This window comes from Petaurus breviceps, unplaced genomic scaffold, assembly GCF_028583685.1.
Source record: "Petaurus breviceps papuanus isolate PSGF00001 unplaced genomic scaffold, PetGlider_PUasm1.0 419, whole genome shotgun sequence".
Classification (NCBI taxonomy): domain Eukaryota; kingdom Metazoa; phylum Chordata; class Mammalia; order Diprotodontia; family Petauridae; genus Petaurus; species Petaurus breviceps.
In genome coordinates this window covers 11507384-11530761 of record NW_027186324.1, presented here as the reverse complement: position 1 = coordinate 11530761, position 23378 = coordinate 11507384, and the positions used below count along the sequence as shown (strand labels likewise).

The window sequence follows — 23378 nt, the reverse complement described above, 5'->3', positions numbered from 1 at the left end:
GTGTGTGTGTGTGTGTGTGTGTGTGTGTGTGTGTGTGTGTGTGAAGTGTTTGAGGCTGGATTTGAACTCAGGTCCTATTGACTCCAGGTTCTATACACTGTGCCACCTTGCCACCCCTAGCATATATATTTTTTTAAAGCAATTGGGGTTAAGTAACTTGCTCAAGGTTACACGGCCAGTTATTTCTGGGAGTGGTGCTGAGTATCTGGGCCCAGGATTCCATCCAGGTCATCCTGACACTGGAGCCGGTGCTCTTACTCGCTGAGCCACCTGGCCTCCCCTAAGAAATTGGGGTTAAGTAACTTGCTCAAGGTTACATGGCCAGGTGTTTCTGGGTGGGTGCTAAATGTCTGAGCCCAAGATTCGATCTCCAAGACATCCTGACACTGGGGCCGGTGCTCTTACTCACTGTGCTACCTGGCTGCCCCAAAATTATCTCTTTTCATGCCTTACAGCACAATAGTATTCCATTACATTCATATACCACATTATGAAATGCAAAATGGATGGTTTGGATTACATTAAATTGAAAAGTTTTTGCACAAACAAAGCCAATGCGGCCAAGATTAGAAGGGAAGCAGAAAGCTAAAAAGCAATTTTTACAGCCAGTGTCCCTGATAAAGACCTCATTTCTAAAATATATAGGGAACTGAGTCAAATTTATTGTCCCAATAGCTATTCTACAGCTGTCTAAAAAACAATCTAAGGCATCCTTTATATTTAAAATCTTTTCTTTTCTTCCCTTCCCTTTTAATTCTGCCTTCAGGATCAAGAAGTTTGTTGTGTTTGTGGCTATTCTCTACCCAGATTTAGTGTGAATGTGTTTAGACTCTCCTTTGTCCATTTCCAGCTAAGAGGACAGTTCATCTTATGCCCCTTCCTCTTTCTCGATGTTTGCATATTTTTCTCAGATACTCCAATTGTGAGAAATTGTAAGTTTCCTTTCATTTTTCTTTCTTTTTACATTAAAGTAGTCTTCCAGTGCAGAAGTAAATGGGAAACCACTTAAAATACTTTTGTCAAGAAAACCCCATGGACACTCATAAAGTCCACAGGGTCACAAAGAGTCAGATACAGCTGAATGACTAAACAAGTGTCTTCTTTTTAAACTCTATTCTATTTCCCTTTTTTAAGACTCTCTGAACAGAATTAATCTAGCACCAAAACCTCAGTGATATGTGCTTTTATTTAACTTCCTCGATGTCCTTTTGAAGATATTAAGGTTCTGAAGGAACACATGTTTCTATTATATATATATATATATATATATATATTCCTTATTAGAATGCTTGCACTATATTATTCCATAGCTTCTTTCAACTCTAGATTTTTGGGGTTTATATTTCAAAGTTCCTTCTTCACTCTGGTCTTTTCATAAGGAATATTTGAAAGTCTTCTGTTCAATTAAAGATCCATTTTATTTTTCCTCTGCAGGTTTATACTTATCTTTGCAGGGCAGGCTATTCTTAATTGTAAGCCTACTTTTTTTGTCTTTTGAAATATTGTGTTCCAAGATTTCCTCTAATTTTTGGCATGAGCAATCATGTCTTGTGCAATCTAGGCTATGTTTCCTTGGCTCTTGAACTACTACTTTCTGAATTCTTGCAGTGTTCTTCATTTTGGGGGAGTATAGGGGGGCACAAGAGATTTGCTATAACATTACAGGAACTATTCTTATGGAGGTTCTTTTTAGGGACTTTTCCTTATAGAAATCTATCAATAGCTACTGGCACACTCTGTTTATCTTTACTTTGCTATGGTTCTAATAAATCTGGTCAGTTTTTATTTATGATTCCTTGAAATATAGTGGCTGTTCTTTTTTTAAATCATGTTTTTCAGGGAGTTGAATAGTTCTTAATCTTTGTGACTTGTTTTCTGGTTCAATTGTTTTTTATACTAGACAGTTTATATTTTCTTCCATTTTTCAAATTTTTTTTTCTAATCTAATATTTCTTACTATCTTATAAAGTCACAGATTTCTGTTTGGTCTATTTTAGCTTGCAGGGACTTCATTTATTTGTTAAGGTTTACTGCTTTTTTCTTCTCAATTACTTATTCTCCTTCCATTTTTTTCTTCAAGAACATTTATTACATTTTTTTAATCTCTTGCTTTATTAATTCTAGATATTGATATAAGTCCTGTAGAAAATCCATTTTTTTTCTTAGGAGTCTCTACTTCCAGTTATTATAGAGTTGGATTTGCAACAATTTTTTGATAGTGGTTGGTGTTTTCTCTAGCTTTACTTCCTAAATTGGAACTTTGTGCCAGGGCCTGGCTCTGCATCCTACTGCACTTTTGTGTGGGGGTGATGAAGTCTGTTTACTCTTACCCTGGGTTCTCTGGGTTCCTTCTCCAACCTCCTCTTCCCTGAGTTAATACCATTCCCACCCCCTTCCCCAGATCTTTGATGGACTTTAGGGCCCTCTCTGGTGTTTTAGGACATTGTGGTAATTACTTCATAGCCCTTAGGTCTGGGTTTCCCAGATTCAAGCACTGTGCCATAATATTGTTTGGCAAAGGCTAGCTGCTGCCCACTGCTACTCTCTGGGGCTTTCAAGATTTTTATTTTGGAGCTTTTTGACCACTCTTGGCCAGTCTCAGGAAAGCTCTTCACTCTTGTAATTTCTGGATGCAGAACCTTACTGTCAACATGTGTTCTGTCACAACAATATTTAATAAATATCATGGCCTTCTGGTTTCTAGATGACTTTTTTTTGAGGGGGGGGCGTGGAGGAAGCAATTGGAGTTACGTCTCTTACCCAGAGTCACACAGCTAATAAATGTCTGAAGCTGCATTTGAACTCAGGTTCTCCTGACTCCAGGGCTGGTTCTCTCTCCAGTATACCACCTAGTTGTCCCTATTGACTTTTTTTTAATGCAGTTCACTATAGTTTTCCTGTGGATTTCTTGATCATTATTTATTCTGGTTCAAACTTCAAGGCTTTGCTGGAGTTGGTGTGAGGAAACTGGCAGCCCTATTACCTATCTATCAGGTTTTTTCACCTATTAGAGAATGAGATCACCACTAAAGGAAATTAAGAAGTTTTTAGCTGTTTTTTTCTTGGTAGAGAAGAAAGAATAGCAAGTAATTTGAGTCTGAATCATTACTACCGTGTTTCCCCGATAATAAGACCTATCCCGAAAATAAGCCCTCCCCTTACTGTGTAAGATTCCTCTAAAATAAGCCCTCCCCCGAAAATAAGCCCTATTGAGATTGCTACTGTCGTGAAGGTGATCCCCTGCGCTACACGCTACATTATGGTACCCTCTTTATGCACCGTTCCTCCCCCTGGGTGAAACGCATGCCGCGCTCCGAGCTGCATCCAATCAGAGCTGCAGCAGTGAGCGCGTCATCCTGTTCTTTATTGAATTCATTATTGAATAAAGGTACATTTTTTTGTTCACATTTACCTGTTTATTAAAATTGCTGTCAATGTTCATTAAAGTAAGCCCTCCCCTGAAAATAAGCCCTCTGGTGATTTTCTGTCCAAAAAAATAATAAGACAGTGTCTTATTATCGGGGAAACACGGTATGTATTTGTGCTAGGTTTTTTATATGTTTCCCAGGTTCTCATCTATTTCCTCTTAATGTTCCAGTGGTCTCTAGTATACTCTAACCACAGAATCACTTGTTTTTCCTTTCGTTAATTTTCACCCAAATATTGTTTGTCCTGATTTCCTCCTTTGATCACTAGGTGAAAACCTACATGAGTATGCCTTTGTAATGCCACGCACAGCTTTCCAGAAGAACTGCTACTGTGAGCAGCTTTTTTTTAAGGTTCTTATTACTCTGTATAGTGATCACTCTATTCCACAACAAAAACAAAACATCCATGAAAAATCAAGGTACAGCATAATTCAAAATACAGCATTCACCGTATTTCAACTTATCACAGAAAGTCACAATATAATATTCACAACATAATCTCAAAGGAAAATAGTCACTCTTAAGTTAATTCAATCAGTCACAAAATAGTCATTCTTAATTCAATCAGTCACTTATCAGTAGTATCAAAGTACACAGTCAAAGTCTTCCACTCTTGGGGCAAAGTCTTGATTAACTCAATCAGTCACTAATCAGTAACAATAGTCAAAGTACTCAAAGTACATTCAGTCACTTATTCAGGAAAGTCTTACTAAGTATCATACACAAAACCCTCCACCCCTTAGGTCACTAGTAAACTATAATTCCATAATTACTCAGTACCCAAGGAGAGGTCTTTTCTTTATCTTGACTTGGGGCCTGTTCTCAGATTCCCTGGATCCCTTTCCATGGTCCTAAATTCTACCTGGGTTCAATGGCAGACAGCTCCCAGTTCCTTGACCAGCTCTCTGGGCAGGTCCTGCTCCAGACTGAAGTTCACAGGGCCTGGTCCATGTCAGATCCTTCACTATTTCTGCTCCAGGGAATTCAAGGCTCAACCAAGCCACAAACAAAGTCTCAGCATCCTGGTCATGCTTCAGTCATCTGGGCTCCTGGCTCTGGCCTCTGGGCTCCTGGGATGATCCTGTTCAGAAGAAGCTCCACCACCACAAGTTCTCAGGACTCAGTTCTCCATTCTTCTGTAGCTGCTCTGCCACCAGATCTCAGTCTCAAGGAAATTCTGACTGTGTCTCTGTGGGGCTTTTCTTATATACACCATATTATCTACTTCACTTCCTTCTACCAACCCCTTCCTGTTACATCAGTTAACTGGAGACAGGAGTTCATACCTTCTGTTCCCCCAATCAGAGGCTTGATCAGTTACTAAGTGTTAAGTACCTGCTACTTTTGCCATACAAAGGGATCTTCAAATTCAAAATTACATTACCATTACAGCCTTGTACAATTCTATCCCACCTCTCCTTTTGCCTACTGAGTTTCTTTTGAATAAGTTATCTAGATCCAAAGTCCAATCATTGTATATTCACCAAGTCTTAGAGGTATCTATCAAAGAAGCAAAATTGCTTCCTGGACTTAGGACCTTTAATTCCTCCCAATTGTTGACTTAAATTTGGGCATCAACATTTAAAGCCATGGATTTTACTACTGGTTCTTTCCTTGGATTTAGTCAACAGTGAACTTCTGAGTATTTCAACTAATATTTTTCCTTCATTGTATCTCTCCCTACTACTCTGGAGGAATAATCATAGGCAATTTTTTTCCTTCTATTATTAGAATTATGGGGTTATTGGTTTTCTAGTACATGGAAATTATTAGGTCAAAAGGGCTTTAAACTAAAAAGAAATTTAAATTCAATTTAAAGCTTAAACTTTAAGCTACATTTTAATTTAATTTAAGCTACATTTTAATTTAAATGAAAACCCCTTTGACCCAATAATTTCAATAATCATGCCCTTTAATCTAATAATTCTTTTGGAGATTATACTCTGAGAGTATTGTGAAAACAAAAAAAAACTCCCTATTGATTGAATATTTTTATAGCAGCATTATTTGTCATTGGAAAAAATGTCCAATAGTAGGGGAACAGTTAAACAAAATGTAGCACAATAAATGTAGGAGAAGTATCTAAAAATCGAATCTCAGAGGAACTTTGTGAAATAACGCAAAGCAAAAAAACCCCAAGACAACCCAAATCCAGAAGAATGAGTACAGGACACATAATGAGCATATAAATGGAAAAAAGCAGGAATGGATGCACATAGACTCCAAATGAGAACAGGAAAAGGGTGAAAAAATGATCACAATTTATGCTTTGAACCTTATTTATTTAAATATAAATAGTTGTAAAGTCAGGCTAATTGGTTGTACTCATGCTTAAAATTAAGTTCACATTACAAAAAGATTTCTTTTGGAAGTAAAGACTCTTCTCCATTCTCTACTGATGAAATGTTTACTATTTTTATTTTTAATACATTTTTGCATGTTCTTAAGTTTTTTTATATATATCATCAGAAATCCTAATTTTTTATTCTGACAATTATTAAAAACTGGGCACATGACCTGATAATTGTATTAAGTGTGCTAAAAATAGTTTTGGAAGAGTAACTAAGCCCCACAAAATCTCCATATTACTGTGTGGTAGAAGCAAACTCTATTTATTACACACAGAGCAGGCTAGTTTTTCCTTAAAAGGTATTGAAACTGTCCTTGAGACTTGAGTGGCCTAGAGGAGAAAGGCTCAGATCACTGATGTTGTTTCCAGGTAGTCTAAATCTAAAACAAAACCAAACCAACACAGGAGAGGTCAGTAGTTCCTCCCTCAGATCTGACATGTTTGCTGTGCTCAGTGGAGCATCTCCACCAAAGCTGAAGCCAGAAAACTGTGCCTGAATGGTTCAATGCCATAAAGCCTTGCTAGATAAGCTTTTCATGGTATGGATAAGCAAATTCAACTTGGCTAAATGTTAGGTCATGTATATTTGTCCACTTCTAATCCTGAACCATCAGACTATCCTGGCCTCCAATGTTTTAGGGTTAGTTGAAAGGAATCTATCAGAATGGGTTCCTTGGAATGGCAGAAGGGTAATGTGGAGTAAGATGAGCCCAGGCGACTGGAGGCCCTGATAGAGAAGCCGTGTACCTTGCAGCCTCTGATGTGGTTGTGCTGGTGCTGGCCACCCAACGAAGGTATCCTCCATTGGCCAGAAAAGGAAGAAAATGGTGGCATTTAGTAACTGAGACACAGCTAGGTAGTAAGGAAATTAGAGAGAGGAAGACCTAAATCTTATCCTGTCTCAGACACTTACTAGCTGTGTGATGCTGGCAGTCTTAAACCTCTCTCTGTCCTCAGTTTTTCCATCTGTAAAATGAGAATAATAATATTACCTGTCTCATCGGGGTGTTATGAGGATCAACTGAAATAACATGTAATATTCTTTGCAAGCCTTGAAGTTCAATATTAATGTCAGCTAATATTAGAGACAGATACGAATATTTGCTGAATCTTTAAGAAGCATGCCCTAAAAGATGACAAAAATTATAAATGATCATTTGTTGAACGTGGATACTTTTGTGTTTGGAAGTAACAGTAATCTCCAGACCCACCAGCTAAGATAGGTATACACACCCTCCCTATGGTTTATACTTTGGGGATTGTCTAAGAACGGGCATAATGAAATGCTTGGTATTCTTCATGTGGTCTTCGGGACGCTGTTGGGAACTGCACCTAGCGGACTTTGTTGGCACCCTTTGGTATAAGGGACTCGTTTGATTCAAGAACTCACTGGAAAAGAACCAGGTTCAATCCTCTTCAGGCTTCACACCTTCTTCTGGGTAGAGGTTTGCAGGGTCAAGGAAGCTTGGTCCAGCTGAATCAATACTGTATTCTCAATGAATACCTGGCATGCTCTGGTCAAGTAAATTTCCTTTTGATAACTTGCAGTTTGTTTCATTTATTTCCAATCCCAAACCTGAAGCACTGGACTAGTCTGAATAACATACAGAAAGAGATGACTTACCTCCTAACATACATTTTTATTCCTTCTAATTCTAAATAAGCATACTGAAAACCTATAGGCACCACCATCTTTATAAAAGAAAGTTGAAATGAATGAAAACAGAAGATAATTAAAGGGTTAAATTAGAAGATAATTACTCATCCCAAAAAAGATGGCTTTACCAAAAAAAACCCACCAAAAAACCCTAAACCAAAAATAAAAACCATTCATCACCAGGTTACTTTAAAAAGAAACTACTCCTGACTTAAATACTGTGATGGTTCTGTGAGCTCTCTGATGTGGACACCCCCTTCAGCAATGCAAAGCCTAGCCTGTTCATGTTCTTCTCCTGTAAGAGGCTGGTCTCCGGCCACCTGCAAATCTGCCACAGGAAAACCACACTTTAGTAATTTCTTTGAAGTCTAATCTAATCCAACAAGCCTTTATTAAGTGCCTGCTGTGTATCCAAGGCAGTGGGGATACAAAGACAAAATGAAAAGTCTTATTCACAGGATCATCAATCTACAGCAAACGGGAAGGGAACTCAGAGGCTCTTTAGATCACCCTCCATTCGCCATTGGAGGACACTAAGACTCAGGGAGGTGATGTGGCCTGAGAATACGCCCACATATGCTTACTGATAGTGAATACTATGGGTTTTTCCTTCAGTTTCTGGTTATTAATAGGTCAGATATAATGACACTTCTTTTTTCAGTTGCTCACTTTTTGTGATTCACTTAATTGTGATAGATACGGTTTTCTATAAGACAGTAACTTGTTAATGCTGAGGGAAAAACTCAAGGACAATTCCTTTATTCTAGGTTGCCTTAGTCAAGATAAATCAAAGATGTTTATTAAAAATCTACTCCATACCCAGCCATTGCCCTATAGATGCTGTGGTAAAAAAATAAAAATGTGATTCCCCGCCTTCAGTTATTATTGTTGTTGTTCAGTCATTTTTCAGTTGTGCCCAACTCTCTGAGGCCCCATTTGGGGTTTTCTTGGCAAAGATCCTGGAGAGGTTGGCCATTTCCTTCTCCAGCTCATTTTACAGATGAGGAAACTGAGGCAAGCAGGGTTAGGTGACTTGTCCAGGGTCACACGTCTAGTAAGTGTCTGAGGTTAGATTTGAACCCAAGTCTTCTTGCTCCAGGGCTCTATCTACTGCACCACCTAGCTGCCCTCAAGGAGTTAACAATCTTCTTATAAAGACACAGTTGCATTTACCCAAAGAGTTGGGCCATCTCTACTCTTTTCACTGGCTTTCACTCCTCAGACTGGACTCCATTTTGCCCTTAGGAAGGAAACCTTTGTCATTAAATTCATCATCCTGTTAGATTGCATTAGCTTTAGTACATCTTGCTCTGTACCCCAGTACCCTCTGCCCATCAGATTGGAGGGCAAAGAACTTCTTCCAAAGTCTCCATTCAAAGAGGACTTCGAGACCAGCCGTCTCTTCATTCCCACCAGCTTGTAGTAGTTGGATGTGCTCTATTTTGCCTCTAGCTTCCTCTTCTTCTTCTTCTCCTTTCAATTTCCTTTGGTGTGTTTTCTTTTCCCATTAGACTATAAACTCCTTGAAGGCAGGGGCTTTCTTTTTCATATACCCAGTGCTGGCACCTAGTATGCACTTAATAAATGTTTGTTGAGTATTAGTTATTGTCTCATGAAGTAAGTAGAGAATTAAGCACTAGGTTATCTGGAAACACACCGAACAAATATTTTACTTTGGTATTCTGAGATTCTATTCACAGAAGCACAGAGCTGGAAAAGCTCTCAAAACCCATTATAGTCAATCTGTTTCTGAACAGGAATCCCTCTACAACCTCCCTAACAAGGCATCATCTTTTTTTTAATCAAACGCTTTATTAACTTCTAGTTTACATCATTCATTTCCGCAAGATTTTGAGTTACAAATTTTCTCCCTGTTTTTCCCCTACCCACCGCCCCAAAATAGCGATCCCACTGGATATCCCCTCCTCCAATCTGCTCTCTCCCACATCTTCTCCCATATCCCCTTCAACTTTCTAGTGGGGCATGGTGGATCTCTATGCCCCAGTGCCTGTATATCTTATTTCCCATTTACATGCAAAATAATATTGATAATAGTATGTATGTATATATATATATTTTTTAAATATTTGATTTTAAAACTTTGAATTTCAGATTCATTCCCTTCCTACCTTGTCACCCACCCTTACTGGGAAGATAAGCAATTCAATATAGGTTTCACATGTGTAGCTATGCAAAACATTTCCATAGTGGATATATTGTGAAAGACTGACTATATTTCCCTCCATCCTATCTCACTTGGAGGCAGCTGCATGGCTGCAGGACCCCAGCGGCTTCTCCCCACAAGGGATAAAGATTGACACATTCCCAAACTACTGGATCCCAAAGTCCACTGCACTAACCTCTCACTTTGTCCTTAGCATCTATGGGTTAATAATTCTGGAAATGGCCACAGCTACTGCTGATCTGGAGTCCCTCTGGCCCAGGGGCTGGTCAGGCCCACCCTGGGGCTAAAACTTCCACCTCAAGTGGGGCTGTGGTCAGCTCCCAGAGTGCTGTGCCTGCTGGCCTGCCGGGCTGTCCTCAGCAGGAGGTTAGCTTCTCTGTGTCATCTTGTGGGTTCTGTAGCTCCAGTGTTTTTTCAGAGTCCCCTTGTACATGAATTGGAGGTGGTGGGAGCTGGAGCCCAGCAGAGGTCCTATTTCTACTCCACCATCTTGACTCCGCCCCCATCATCTAACTTTTGCCTGAAGATCTCCATTGCTGGGATACGCAGTGCCTCTCCAGGCTACCCATCCTGCTTTCATATGCCTCTAAGTGTTAGGAAGTTTTATCTTAACTTGGAGCCAAAATTCACCTTTTTGCAATGCTGTCATTAGCCCTAGTGATGATCAGCATTTCTCTGTAACTTTCCCCATTGAGTTTAGTAGGGATCAAGTTCTTTCTTGTTTTTGTATTCTATCAATCAGTCAATCAATCATTTGTCAATCAATAAGGATTTTAATGCCCCCCATTATGCATTAGATACTATGTTGGGGCAGGGGATACAAATACAAAATCGATATAGGACTTGTCCTCAAAGACCTGATGTTGCACTTGATTACAATGAGGCAACTAGGTTGTCTAATGATAGAGTGCTGGACTTGGAATCTGGAAGATCCAAGTTCAAATCCTGCCTCAGACACTTAATTAACAGTGTAATCCAGGGCAAGTCACCCATCAGCCTCAGTTTCCTAATTATAGCACCTACATCCCAGAGTTGTCATGAGGACCAGATGAAATAGCCTCTGCCAAGAATTCTGAAAACCTTAAAGTTCTTTATATACATATTAGCTATAGTTGTTATTATTCTTTTTAGGGGGGTATACGCAAGTCAAGGGATGGTGATCGTTGAATGGCAATCATAGAATTGTGAATAGAGCCTTGGGACAGTAGATAAATGAACTGGCTAGGTCCTAGTTTACTAAAAAGATTTCAGAAAAGAATTAAGCAGAGTCTGGGCTGTGCTGGATAGAGATGGATGAGGTAAGGTTGGATTCATTCACCCTGTAATCTGCCCCCTACTTAGCCCTAGGGCGAAGTCATAGCACTGAGCTGGTTAACTTCCCTGAGTTGGAGGCAGAAGGTAGGTAGGCAGAGTTTCTGGAGGTGTGGGTCCAGAGGGGCTCTGTTCATATACTATAATTTGTTCTGAATAACATTAATCTGCCTACACTTTAAAAATATATCTAGTGTTGTATTTTGATACAGAAAGCAACATCCCCTTCTATTCACTACTGCAACAATAAAGACATATTATACAACCTAATTTATTAAAATGCCTTCAAAAAGATAGGTTTAAAAATACATAGAAAATCCAAGCAACCACATTTTAATTTAGAAATCTATGTTAAAATATGAAATTCTCCCATGTTAAAAAAAAACTATTATATCATGTCTCTAGAAGCTTCTTCAGACTTATGTTCTTAGTTATTTGTTTTCTAAGGAATTTTTCACCCCCTGCAACTTAAGATTGGCCACTGTTATTTTCTTCTCCTTTTCATTTTCTTATGAAATTGTCAACATTCAAAGAAGAGAAAAAATAAAAGCACATGACCTATGGAGACATTCCTTTCAAAATAAGCACTAGAGATCTCCAGTCCTACCAGTTGGAGACTGTTGGCAACTCTATTTGCACAAGTCGTAAAATATATAAAAGTTGTTCACACCAGAAACATTCAGAGACATTTTGTCTGAGAGAGCAGAGGAAGGGTCTCCCAGCTTGTCCTTATGGTTTAAAGAAAATCTTAGACCTTGTCTGTGATTTAAAAAAAAAAAAATTGGTGGAGATAGCTGTAGCCTAAAGTTAAGCTAGCTGGAAACGACTGGCCATGACTCTGAATTTTAAACATTTTAACTTCAGACTTTAGATTTAAACGTGATATGTTTTTGTTTCTGCTCTCTCCCCCAAAACAACAACCATAAATAACAACGACCCACCTTTTTATAGTGTAGTGCAGTGGAATAGTGGACCTCTAGATGGCAAGAGTGGATAAAGCTCTAGGAATCAGGAAGACTCACCTTTCTGAGTTCAAATCTGGCCTCAGACACTTACTAACTGTGTGATCCTGGGTAAGTCACTTAATGCTGTTTGTCTCAATTTCCTCATCTGTAAAATGAACTGAAGGAGTAAAGGCAAACCACTCCATTATCTATGCCAAGAAAACCCCAAATGGGATTGTGAAAAGCCAGACCTGACTGAACAAGAACAAAGCAGGGGAATGAGTATTGAAATTGAACCTAGGAGCTTGGAGTTCAAATCCCGGCCCTGTCATTTATTGTGAGATCTTGACCAAATCACTTAACCTTTGTGAGCCTCAGTTTACTCATCTGTAAAATGAGGGTGTCGAATAAAATATCCAGATCTTTACACTATAAATCTATGGCACATTGTTTTTACACAAAAAATACTCAGGATAACAATACCCTATTATTCTGTATGACTTGTCTATAAATATCATTGTCATTATTTTAACAGTAGGTCTGCTAGCTCACAGTCCTGGCTTTTGATATGGCAAATAAAGCCAAACAGGGTATAGTGGATGTTCTACTGGACACTTTTCCTCAGTTTCTAAGTGACTGGCTCATAAGTGACTTGCCCAGGGTCACACAGCTAGTTTCTGAGACTGGATTTGAACTCAGGTCTTCCTGACTCTAGGCCCTATGTTCTATCCCCTGCACCACTTAGCTGCCCTAAGGGGCCATCACCAGTTGTTCTTATCTGTATCTGGTCACTGGACCCAGATGGCTCCGGAGGAGAAATTTAGGCTAGTGACTTTGCACAGCCCTCCCTCACCTAAATCCAATTGACTTGAAAGTCACGGCATTATCTTCCTGAGGTCATGGTCCTCTTCAAGAAAGAAGGACAAACCACAAATCACGTGTTTACACCTTAATCAGAGTTACGGAGAGCAGATAGCCTTTTAGGGAGCACATGAGAGAAAGTTTGTTGACCACTGCCAGGACCCTAAAGGGGAACAAAAAAAAAGGCAGGATGTAAAAAAAGGAAAGGTCATATAAACCTGTCTGATTGCACTGGTTAATTCAGTAAAAGTTTAAAGGACCTGGATTGGATTCCTTTCCCCTGAATTTACATAAACAAACAGGAAGGGGGGTTATTTTTCATTCACTCTGGTGGAGCCAATGCTTTTATATTTCTAACATGTAGAAGCAGGAAGCTCTTAAATTGAACAGGTAGATTAAATACAAAAGTTCCCTTAATCTATGTTATAAAATTGAAAGATTCCCCAAAACTTCACTGGGTAGAGGTTGGGTCCATTTGGGTGATCTCTGTGTCTCAAGAATTTTTCCTAATCTAGTGGCCTTTATACTTCACAGTTTCTACTCTTGAGTTATATTAAATTTACATTCAAACTACTTAGGTCATATCTATATTAGCCTCAGGAGCAGATTAAAATATGCATTAAGAAAATATTGGAACTGTGTGCATTGGCAATGTATGCTGCTATTTAAAAAAATGGACTGAACTGTAAAAATATAACTTTGCCTTTCCCCAAACCTTGGATATACAAAGCAGAAGTACCCTAAAAATTGCCTTTTCCTGTTTTGGCAATTTCCCCTCTGATTTCACAAAATCTATCATTTAGAAAAATGCAGAATCCAAAACTTGCTTCCTTTATCACACACAGTCCTTTATCATTATGCTACAAATTTAGTCATTTTACCTTTTAGTTTTTATTCCTTTCTCCTTTCTGTCTATTTTTATTGCTATTTTTTCTTTCCTTGACCTCTGATAAAATTTCTTTCTTCTAAATCTTTTCTCTTTTTATGTTTTAGTAGATATAGTTTACTTGTCTCTATCTGGAGTTACTGTGTTCAGAACCAAATAGATAGACTTAATTCCCCAGTGAACTCAAAATATCACTATTTATATCTTACAGATTATGTCTGATGAATAACTATGGAATTAAAATCATTCCTTGTGATTTGAAGCAATTTCATTTTGGGACAGAATTATGTTCACTTTGCTCATGGTATAGTGTATTTGATACATTACTTTTGTTTGTACCATTATGACTCCCAAACATTTCTTCTTCCCAATGAACGTGTGTGTATTATACTATTTTTAGCTGGGGGAGAGGAAGAGGTCATAAGGCACCAAACTTTTCAGTCCTAATTAAGTGCTATTTTATTTTGATAACTGAGTTTTTAAAAATTTTGTGAAATACCTTCTGAATTCTATTCTTAAGCTTACAACACCACGCAATTTACCGGCATCTGCAAAATGAATGAATCTGAGCTTTAGAGCATGAAGGGACCTCCATAGTCACTTAGTCCATAACCCAAATGGAATTTCCACGGCAACATATCTGACAAGTGCTTCAATTATGATCATGTCCTTGATTCTCTTGCAGATTAGATGACCTCTAAGCGGCCATCCAGGTAGAAAATCTTATGAATCCTAGGCTACAATAAAAATATTAGATCATATTGGTCCTAGGGCTGACTTTTGTCATGATATGTTTATATTTTTCATATATAGTCCTAGCTCATTCCTTTCGTTCAGTAACTACTATTTACCTCTCTTTCCTCCTTTCATCTCGTCCCTGAAGAAGCATCCTTCCTTTTTACCAAGGCTAGCCTGGCTACTTTGAGGATCGTGGGTTCCCCTCCTGTAAGACTGGGATTGGAGAATTAGCATCGATCAATCAATTAATCAACAAGCATTTATTAATATACCAAGTATTGTGTTAGACAGTGGGATACAAGTACAAAGAATGAACCATTTCTACTCCCAATGATTTTATATTCTAATGGGAGAGACGATATATGTAGCATAAATATTAAGTTAACAAACACATATATTATAAAAGTCCTTTTTATGGTACTTGAAAACTGGAAATTAAGGGAGTGTCCGCCTACTTGTGAATAATTAAAAGGATTGTGACAAATGAATATAAGAAAATATTTGACATAAGAAATGCTGAAATGGACAACTTCCGAGGAGACTGAGAGGACCTACATGAACCTCTAGATTGGAGCGAGCTAGGAGAGCCATTTACAGGATGACAACATTATAGAGAAAAACAATTGTGAAAGACTTTGGAACTCGGATAAATTGTTTTTACCTTGGTCTTTATTCATTTATTAGTTTACAAGATTCAGTTCCCCACTTCTTGGAGTTTCAAATTTCCCCCCCTCCTTCTCCTCCCCCTCTCCCCCCACCCCCCACCATGGCAGCACACAATCAAGTACAGGATCTACAAATACTTTCACATTAGACATTAGTCAGGTTATAAAGAAGGATTGTATCAGATGGAATGAACAATGGGAAAGAGGAAACAAAACCAGACAAGAAAAAGAAAGAGAGCAGGCAATTTGCTTCAATCGGCTTCACACTGTAGAACTCTGATAAATCACAATATACCATGAATCCAGAGGTTAATCATGTCAGCCGCCTCTTGCCAGAGAAGTGATAGACTTGAAATTTGTAATGAGGTGCACATTTGAATGTGGCCAATCTGGAAATTTGTTTTGTTGGACTATGTGTATTTATTTATTGCTTTTTTTGGAGGAGGGAAGGCAGGGCAATTGGGATTAAGTGACTTGCCCAAGGTCACATGGCTAGCAAGTGTTAAGTGTCTGAGGCCACATTTGAACTCATGTCCTCCTGACTCTAGGGCTGGTGCTCTACTTACTGTGTCACTTAGCTGCCCCTTGGACTATGTATATTTCTTTTGAGAGTTTTAAAAAATTGTTGGGGGGGAGAGTGAGAAGGCTTAATAAAAAATGCATATATATGAATAAAGAGTAACAAAATACCGGTTACTGTAAAAGGGAGGTACCAGCAGGGGGAAGATGAAGAAAGGGTTTGGATTGAGGATGTTTTCTGAGCTCTATCAAAGAAGGGACTCTATGAGGTAGAGATGAGGAAGGAGTGCATACAGGGGATGGGTCAGTGCAAAGGCACAGTGACTGGAGATGGAGCTTTGTGAGTGTGGAACAAAGAGAAGACTAGTTTGGCTAGATTACAGAACGTGGGAGGAATTGTTATGTCCGGTAAGGTTGGAAAAATAAATTGGTACTAGGTTGTGTAGGGTTTCAAAGGCTCAACAGAAAAAAAAAAAAAACTAGAGTTTATATTTTACTCTAAAGGCAGTAATAAACCACTTGAATTGGGTGGGTATAGGTACTGATTGGAGAGAATTGATGTGGGGAGAAATTAGAAAACTGTTGCTATAATCTAGGCAAGAGGTAAGAGAGCCTAATCTAATGAGACAGCTGTGTGAGTTGATGGGAATGGATCAGATGTGAGACATGCTATGAATGCAGAAATGGCAAATTTTGCCAAAGAGGAAGGGAACATTGGCAGGAAGACTGGAAAAGGAGTGGAGGAAGAAGACAGCCTACTTTCACTGCCTGCTCCTGTAGAACCCTTACCATAAAACCTTGGTGGGCTGGGGACCACATGCTGATCAGATTTCATCTGGAGGGTCCAGCAGGAGCAGGTGTTATGAGATTCCCTTTCTCTCCCTACCCTTGATCCTGAAGGACCTGGCAGGATAGTGAATACTCTTTTCTTCCCTTGGCTTCAGAGAGCCCCTTCTCTACTGGGGGAGGGGTGTGTGTGTGTGTGTGTGTGTGTGTGTGTGTGTGTACACACATATAAAGTACTTTGCAAACCTTAAATCTATATAGTTATACATCTATACACATATATGTTAATTAGTACGTTAAATATTAGTTATTATCATTACTACTTTCATTCTTTGCCCCCAGGTTTTTTATGTTGATTCCCTTCTCTGCTGTTTAACCTGGATATTTCCCAAAGACTTTATTCCCTAGGCTCTCTCTGTAGATTCTTTCTCCCTTGGCAATCTCATTCCCTCCCATGGTTTTAACTACCTCCACTCTCTATTCAGGGGTCTGTGCCTTATTAGGTCATTTCCCTGGAGGAAGTTCCTTATTGGCTCACACAAGCAGCCCAATGTCTGTTATCTATTTCCACAGCCTGACTCTACTTCCCCCCCCCCCCCCACCTCTATGCTTTAGGCAGTCTCTTTCTGTGAGGTGTGGGAATGGTGTGATCACTTCTTTATGCCTTCTGAAGGGCTAGGTTTTGCTGTTCTTTCCAAATCTCTTTTCCATCTGTCACTTCCCACTATTATATTACTGTTTTTCAGGTACCTTTAGCTCTTTATTCCCCTAATTAAAGAAACATTTCTCTTATGTTCTAATTTGGCTTTTACTTTTCCAATCACAGATCACGGAACAAGCACATTTTGCCTGATAGGTGCTTTCTTAAAAAATGAAACAAAACAGCACACATATTTTTTTTTATTGATATCTTTTGTTTCTACATCACTTACATTTCTGGTCACATCTTTCCTCCTCCTTAGCCAATACATAACAAAAAGTTAAAAAATGGTTCAGAAAAAATTAAAAGAAAGCTTGACATGATATGCAGTTTTTCACCTTTTCAAAGAAGAATTTTTTGGGGGAGGAGTTATCTTTTCATATCAATCAATTAATATTTATTAAAGGCTTACTATGTTCCAGACATGGTGCGTTTCTTTGGGGACAAGGTTGTTTTCTTTTTTTAATGGCAGAGGTTAAAAGTGGTGAGAGGGGGATATGGAGTAAAGGAAATGTGGAAGGCCTGTAAACCTGTAACAGCTTTAAGCCACAACTTTAATCGGTTTACAAATTCTGTCTTTGGAGAGAAGAGATTCAAAGGAGAAGATTCAGTATACAAATGTAAAGCAAGTCTTGTTCCTGATTATGAGTATCATTAAAACAGTGTTCAGTAGCAACATGACTAAAGTTTAATGTTATTGGAACCCAAATTACTCCCTTAATCAAAGGGAATGCATTGTAAGCAAGAGAAGGAGAAAGTAATTGGGAGGCAAATTATAGTAGCTTTAATCACAGAGAACAAATTGTAAAGAAAAGGTTAGTACAATGAAGTTGTCTGAAACATCTTTTAGGAATGGTGACACTTTTTGAAGTGGCCTTTTCAAAAGTAACTTATTCAGCCTGTAATGGGTCATGAGGAGCACATGGGACTCACCGAGATTCTGCGAGTTTTAAGCTGATGTAAACGAGATACGAAATGGTCCGTTAACTTGTCAGAGTCCCACTGGATTCGATTTTATGCTTTTTCAATTGGTGAAATGTTCATTTATATCCAGAAGAGTGGGATTCAGCGAAAGGGGCACTCAAGGCTCCATTACTTATCCCATTGCTAGATTAGGTTGAGAAAACCTCATTCCAGGTCTTCCTCTACCACTTCCTGGTTGCTTGACCAAGGAGTAAATCACCTAATCTCTCTGAGATCCATTTTCCTCCTTTGTGAAAAGGGGATGAAAGTACTTGTCTTACTCCACTCTTCAGGCGACTCTTCTAGATAAAGGATACAAAGCACTTTGTAAACCTGAAATCATTAAGTCAGCTATTATTACTAAAGTGGGGCTGAGCAAATGAACTTTTGTAAGTAGCAAACCTCGGTATGAGATACTACGAATAATAACATTAATCTGTATGACACTTTCACATTTAATTCAGTGGTTTCCCAGCTTTCTTGAGTGAGGGACTCTCCCTCCCTCCACAATAGCTGTTGCATTATTATGATTGAAGATTCTCAGAAACCTTGCAATAACTCTATGGCCCAATAAGCCTAAACCCTTGAAATAACTATGTCCTTGAGGAGCTCTGCTGGGAACACTGATGTAAGAGAACAAGCCCTGGAAATAGTTGTGGCTGGTGTCTCTGTCTCCCTTTTAGGGACACTAATAGAAATAATTCACATTTATGTAGAGTTTTGTAGTTTACAAAGTGCGTTCCTCAAAACTCTGAGTTATCTTGGTTTTACATATCTATATGGCACTTATAAGATTTGCAAAGCACTTTTTTTTGTGTCTTTATTAACTTGTTTGTTTACTTTTAGTTTACAAGATTCAATTCCACAATTCCTTGAGTCTCAAATTTTTTCCCCTCCCCTTCCTCTCCCCGCCCCCATGTCAGCATACAATCAAGTATAGCATCTGCAAATACTTTCACATTAGACATTGGTCAGGTTGAAAAGGATTGTAATGGAGGGAATGAACAACGGGAAAGAGGAAACAAAACCAAACAAGAAAGAGAAAGAGAGCAGGTAGTTTGCTTCAGTCTCCATCCAAACTCTGTTCTTTCTAGTTCTTTCTCTGAACACGACATCTCTCTCCATCATGAGTCTTTTGGAGTTGACTTATAACCCTGCATTGCTGAGAAGAGTCCATTCTATCAAAGTTGGTCATCACACATACGTTGTGTCTGTAATTGTGTACAGATTTCTCCTGGTTCTGCTCTTCTCACTCAGCATCAGTTCGTATGAGCCTCTCCAGGTAAACATGAATAATATTCCATTACATTCATATAACACAACTTGTTTAGCCATTCCTCAATTGGTGGGCATCCCCTTAATTCCCAATTCTTTGCCACCACAAAAAAGCTGCTATAAATATTTTTGTACATATGGGTCTTCCTCCCACTTCTTTGTTCTCTTTGGAATACAACCCTAGAAGTGGTATTGCTGGGTCAAAGGGTATTAAATTATTTATAGCCCTTTGGGCATAATTCCAGATTGCTCCCCAGAATGGTTGAATCAGTTCACAACTCCACCAGCAAAGCATTAGTGTTCCAATTTTTCCACATCCTCTCCAGCATTTGTCTTTTTCCTGTTTTGTCATCTTAGCCAATCTGATGGGTGAGATGTGGTACCTCAGAGTTGTTTTGATTTGCATTTCTCTAATCAATAGTGATTTAGAGCATTTTTTCATATGCTTATAAATATCTTTAATTTCTTTCTTTGAAAACTGCCTGTTCATATCCTTTGACCATTTATCAATTGGGGAATGACTTGTATTCTTATAGATTTGACTCAATTCTCTGCATATTTTAGAGATGGGGCCTTTATCAGAGACATTGGTTGTAAAGATTCTTTCCCAATTTTCCACTTCCTCTTAATCCTGGTTACTGCAGAGCACTTTCATTACAACTCTGTGAGGTGCATAGTAATGTTATCCTCATTTTATAAGGGAGGAAACCGCCCAGGATCACAGGACTAATACATGTCGGAGGCTGAATTTGAACTCTCCAGCCTTCCTGTCTCCAGGCCCGACACTTTATGCACTTCACTACCTAGCTCCCCGAGTCTCCTAAGTCCAAGCCCAGTACTCTTTCTGCTATACCACATAGCTATTTCTGTGAGAGAAAGAAATTAAGGCACAGAGTGATTTGCCTTCCAGTGACTGGTGGCAAAGCCGGACCCAAGACTGGAGCCCAAATCTCCTGACTGCCAGTCTAATGTTTTTTTTTTTTTTTCTGCTATTCCATGCCATCTTTATATTAGAGTTTTAGTTCTTACTATTCTAAAGTGATCAACTTTTCCTTATTTCTTGACATTTATATGGGGAAAAGGATGATTGTGAAGTAGGAAAACTACTATTAGTGCTGTTATTAATAACATAATTAAACACAGAAATGATAAAATGAATTGTCTGTTCAAGTTTGGTCTTGGTTTAATAAAAAAATAAGGATAAGTGGTAAGATGAGAAGTTTTGAATTTTTTGCAGAATCTAGTCTATTAGAACTGAAGCATGAAAGGATCATACATGGAGTCAGTAAGACCTGGATTTAAATTCTGTCTAAGACACTAGTTATGTGATCTTGGGCAAATTATTTCTTTGTGCTTCAGTTTCCTTATCCACTGCCTCTAGGGTCTCAGTTCTATCTCTGAGCCTACATTAAGGGCAGGCAATTAACACTGGCCTTTCAGTCAATTGTTTACACACACACACACACAGCTTCAAGGTTTGCCAAACACTTCACATATGTTACATCATTCGATCCTCACAACCATGTGAGGTAGATGCTATCATCCTCACTCTGTAGATGAAGAAACTGAGGTTGAGGGGTTAAGTGACTTTCCCAGAGTCAGCTAGCTAAGTCATTGTCTGAGGAAGGACTGGAACTCAGGTCTTGTAGATTCCAAATCCAGCACTGTATCTGTTGCACTGCCGTAGTGCTCAAAATTCTGGGTTCAAACCCTGTGTCCAACATTTACCAGGTGTCTGAACAGAGACAAGGCATCTTTTATCTTTTGAGATAATTCGTCATCTAACATGTGGGGAGAACAATTACTACTCAGAGGGTTGTTCACAAGATCAAATAATAAAATGTATATAAAGAACTTATATGTCAGCCATTATTTTAATTTGTTAAACAATTTATTGAGCATTCATTGAACAGGACATGAGTGAGGGCCTTCATTTTTTTTAAAGTCCATTCGAAGACCTTCTGGAGTTTTCTTAGGTTAATTATTTTAATAAGTTGAGTTCTATCAAGAAAACTCTTGGAATACCTGATTGTGACAATGAAATGATTAATTGCCAGAAAGTCTTTATCTCTTCTCTCTTCAGGTTTTAGGCAACGGATACAAAAATAGTAACTTAATTTCTTAGGAAGCTATGAGGTAGTTTGAATTGGAATGAAGAGAACCCATTTCCCTCCTGTGACAACAAAGGCGGCTTCTTTTCCAAGGATTGTAATACTTCACTTTATAGCTGCCAATAACAGTTTTAACCTAAGAATGTAATGGAGATGAAAATCAATTTTCAATTAGATTATCTAGAAGTGTGTTTATTTGTTGTTTACTGTAAGATTCTAAGACTAGGTATAAGAAAAATTACACAGAACTTGTATTGGGAAGTTTTACACAACCCTTTTAAAGATCGAGTATTGTTTTTAAAGGCAGTAGGAGAAATGTATGTACAGATACGTCTGTAGGACAGACTTGGCATTGTTTTTTATGCAGAGAAATTTTTTTTAACTGTTCTACCCAGATACAACCCATTGTTTTCACTTTGACTAACACATCTAAGTGACTGGATAGCACAATCCTAGGTATGATATAAATGCAAAAACGGACTCAATTTGAGCTACTCAGAGAATGGAGTACAGTAATTCTTATTAAATAAATGATATTGTTAGTACTTATGATCAACATTCATGCCTCCTTTGAAACCAATTCTGTGATAGGGCATGAATGATAAAGTATGTATATTTAGTTTAATTTTTAAGGCTCAAAAATGAGGAAAAATGCCAAGTGCCTCATATAAGCACGGAGTATAATTTAAATCTCTGAGCTTGTATTTCTTAGTGGCCTTCATAGATTGTGTAGGTTAAATTTCTGGAAGAAGACATTTCAAATGGCAAATGAAAAAAACCCCTGGAAATTGAAGAGGCGCCATCGTCCCGGCAGTCGTCTGAGCGTCACTACAATGGGAAGGGTGTCAGTGTGCAGGGGGGAGAAGAGCTGCTGCTTCAGACCTTTCACACTGAAGCGCAAAGGTGGCTTCCAGCGGTGAGGAAGACGGCAGCTGGGAGGGATCGGGAACACCCGGTTTTCCGTGGCCTGAGCAGCGTGGACGGGCCAGGTTCAATCTTCGGACAGCCTTCGTTCTCACCGATCTCTTTATTCACGCGAGCTTGCTAGTTTCCTCCCAAAATCTGATCTTGGGGGCGTCTGTTTCCTGAGTGTGCCCCTTCCCTAAGCATGGCCGAAGCTGCCAGTGGTTTTCTGCAGCGCCTACCCGCCACCAAAACACGCAGGCCCACAGCAGCTCCGCGAGGGGAATCGGCCGTCGCCGCCTCGAGCGTTCTCCCCCGCTGGCCTCCTTCCCTTCGCGCCCGCAGGCAGCGGTTTGCTGCCCGAGAGCGATTCCACCCTGTCCGGGGCGGCTCGGGAGAACCTGGCCGCGTGGGCGCTCGTGTCCTCACCTGGCGCGTGATTTCCGACGGACTCTGAGCGGCCCCATGCACCCAAGGGACGGTGCCAAGGTGCCAAGGTGAGCGGCAGGACGGGAGCCCGCAGCTGGGGAAGACTTCGAGAGGCCCACTGTAGTGCGCAGGGTTTTCGGGACTCCACGCGGCACAAAAACGCGTCACTCGCTTGGGAGCCCGTGGGGGCAGAGAGACGCGCAGGGGAGGTGACGGCCCCGCAGACAGCAGCGCGCGGACGGGGCACTCATCCTGCGGCAGCGCTCCCCTCCGCAGCCCTGTCCAGCCCTCCTCGCAGGTGTCACGAACACGCGCGCTGGATGCACAGTGTGCGGCCGAGCCGGGCAGGACCCCGCAGGACGATGGCTGGGCTGGCGGCGCGGAGGGCATCCCGGGGCCGCCCATGGCCTGCGGCTGCGGGCCCGCACCCCGGGCGGGAGGAGCCCGAGCTTCAAGCCCCGAAGCCTCGTGCGGGGCACTGGGGGCGCGCTGCGGGACCTCGCCAGGGGGCCTTCCCGGGCGCCCGGGTCCGGGATCGGGGGCGGGGTTGTCTACGAAGACCCCAAGAGCGTCGTGGACAACCCAATTCCTGCCCGGCCCGGCCGCCCACTGTGCACCCGCCCGCCCCGCCCCCCACCCCCGCCCCCCCCGCGGTGCCGCCCCCGCG

General features: G+C 40.0%; 1 protein-coding gene across 2 annotated transcripts in view; it reads left to right on the top strand.

Annotated features, from left to right (window-relative positions):
* The window catches only part of SCML2 (Scm polycomb group protein like 2), a 218216-nt gene that overhangs the window by 15845 nt on the left and 178993 nt on the right, over positions 1-23378 (top strand). The window contains exon 1 of one of the 2 annotated variants that reach the window (XM_069100713.1): positions 22248-22779. The exons of the other annotated variant lie outside the window; for it this stretch is intronic. The gene's annotated coding sequence lies outside the window, so the exon portion shown is untranslated. Of the gene's footprint in view, positions 1-22247; positions 22780-23378 lie in introns of those variants that run through there. 2 annotated transcript variants of the gene reach the window in all.